Source organism: Malaclemys terrapin, chromosome 15 (genome assembly GCF_027887155.1).
Source record: "Malaclemys terrapin pileata isolate rMalTer1 chromosome 15, rMalTer1.hap1, whole genome shotgun sequence".
NCBI lineage: Eukaryota > Metazoa > Chordata > Testudines > Emydidae > Malaclemys > Malaclemys terrapin.
Window position 1 is genome coordinate 16,068,010 of NC_071519.1, and position 2,500 is coordinate 16,070,509.

General features: G+C 75.4%; 1 non-coding gene across 1 annotated transcript; it reads right to left on the reverse strand.

Moving 5' to 3' along the window:
• Positions 1–1,663: 1,663 nt before the first annotated feature.
• LOC128823865 (5S ribosomal RNA) lies at positions 1,664–1,782 on the reverse strand. Its single transcript, XR_008442101.1, has one exon. It is a non-coding gene; the product is annotated as a 5S ribosomal RNA (ribosomal RNA).
• Between the last annotated feature and the right edge of the window lie 718 nt (positions 1,783–2,500).

Sequence of the window (2,500 nt, forward strand, 5' to 3'; positions counted from 1 at the left end):
GGGGGGGCTTAATAGTCGAGAGGGAGCAGGTCCGGGGAAGGCTTAGCAGTCTTCCCCCGGGCGGTCCGTTGGGGGAGGCTTAGCAGTCGTCCCCAGGGCGGTCCGGGGGTGGGGGGAGGCCTCACAGTCGTCCCTCGGAGAGCCGGGTCGGCGGCGGTGGCGGGCGTCAGGCTTTACGTCCAGCCTCCGGAAGGTGCGCGTCCTCGGAGGCGATGCAGGCGCCGCAAAGGGGCAGCCTCCGAGGCAGGGAGCGGAGCACCGAGGCTGGGGAGAGGGGAGCAGGAGCCGGGGGCTGGGGGGGTGGGGTGGGGGGGGCGTTCAGGACAAGCGGTCAAGCCCCGGGGAGCAGCTGTCAAATGTTCCAAGTCCCCACTCGGCCACCAGGTCCACCCCAGTCTAGCAATGGGGTTGACCTGGCTGATGGCCGGTTAGTGTCAAGGTAAACTCACCGTCGTCCACAGGAGGGCAGCTCTCAGGCCGTCCGGCTGCGGCTGACTCTGGGGCGGTGCCCGGTCCCGGCAGCGAGGGGCGGGGGGGGGGCGCGGAGCGACACGGAGCTAACCGGCCCCCGGGGCCGGGGGCGCCTCCCGCGACTTTGGGGGCCGCGGGTCGTCAGTGGCGTGCAGGCCGGGCCTCTCCCGGGGGATTCGGGGGGGGGGGGGCGGTCCTGCGGGCCGGGCGCAGGGGGCTCGAGCGAGCCCGGGCCGGTCCGCCCCGGGGCCGGGGTCTCCGCCTGCGGCTCGGGGGGGCGCGGGTCGTCGGGGGAGGAAGCCCGGGGGAGCTGCACGCCGGCCTGCCAGGCCAGGCCAGGCCTGGCCTGGGTGGCCGCGGGGGGATTCGGGGCGGTCCCGCGAGCCGGCGGCCGGGCGCAGGGGGTCCGAGCGCGTCCGAGCGAGTCCGTCCCGGCCCCGGGGTCTCCCCCTGCGGCTCTGGGGGGCCGTGGGTCCCCGCTGGCGGAAGCCGCTGGGCGCTGGACACCCGCCGTCCGTCCCGCCTGGCCAGGCCTGGCCTGGGTGGCCGCGGGGCGGGGGATTCGGGGCGGTCCCGCGAGCCGGCGGCCGGGCGCAGGGGGTCCGAGCGCGTCCGAGCGAGTCCGTCCCGGCCCCGGGGTGTCCCCCTGCGGCTCTGGGGGCCGTGGGTCCCCGCTGGAGGAAGCCGCTGGGCGCTGGACACCCGCCGTCCGTCCCGCCTGGCCAGGCCTGGCCTGGGTGGCCGCGGGGGGATTCGGGGCGGTCCCGCGAGCCGGCGCCCGGGCGCAGGGGGTCCGAGCGAGTCCGTCCCGGGCCCGGGGCCTCCCCCTGCGGCTTTGGGGGCCGTGGGTCCCCGCTGGCGGAAGCCGCTGGGCGCTGGACACCCGCCGTCCGTCCCGCCTGGCCAGGCCTGGCCTGGGTGGCCGCGGGGCGGGGGGATTCGGGGCGGTCCTGCGGGCCGGCGGCCGGGAGGGTCCGGGCCAGTCCGCCCCATGCCCGGGGTCTCCCCCAGCGGCTTCGGTGGGTCCTCCGCGGAGGAAGCCGGGTGGGGAGCCGGACCCCAGGCGCCCAGACCCGTGACCTGCGGCCGCGACCTCCGACTCGGCAGGAGCGACGAGGGGCTTTCCGGCCCGTCCCCCCCCTCTCCTTCCTCCCCAGAAAAGGAGAGAGAGCTGGCTCGGACCGGGAAAAGCTGCCTACGGCACCTGGGATTCCCAGGCGGTCACCCATCCAAGTACTAGCCAGGCCCGGGACGGTTTACCTTCCGAGATCGGACGGGATCGGGGGCGTTCGGTCCGGTATGGCCGTAGGCACCCGGCCCCCGCGCCTCCTCGCCCGCTTTCCCCTGCCGACGCCCGGGCCTGCCGCACGGTGAGCCCCGGTCGGACTGCCCCCCTGCGGCAGGGCCCCCGTCTCTCGCGGGCCCGGTCCTTTTTTCCTTCTCGAGCTCCGGGGCCCGGGCTGGCCGCCAGAGCCCCTCCGCCCGCCCGCCCTCCCCGGCGTCGGGGAAAATATTGTCCCGGACATCCAGTGCGCCCTGATCCTGTCAGCCGGGGGGGGGGGTGGGTGGGTGGGGGGCAGTCCCTCGCTGCGGCCGGGGAGGGTGAGCCCAGGGCGGCTTGCCTGCCGTCCGAGTCCCCTCTCGGCCACCAGGTCAACCCCGAGCCGAAAGGGCTGAAAATTTTTCAGAGTCCCCTCCCGGGCACCAGGTCAACCCGTGGAATCGAACGGGTTCGCCTGCTGGCCGGTTCGCTTCCCGGCCACCAGGTCAACCCGTAGGTTTGAACGGGCACGCCCGGTGGCCGCTTTCCCGTCCGGTCACCAGGTCAACCCGGATCTCCCTCCTTCCCTGGGCGCCCCCTCCTCGGAGGCGTCAGGTTCCATTTTCTTTTTCCCCCCAGACTTCCAGGGGCCCGATCCAGTCGGCCGGGAGGCAGTCCCTCGCTGCGGCCGGGGTGGGTGAGGCCAGGGCGGCTTGCCTGCCGTCCGAGTCCCCTCTCGGCCACCAGGTCAACCCCGAGCCGAAAGGG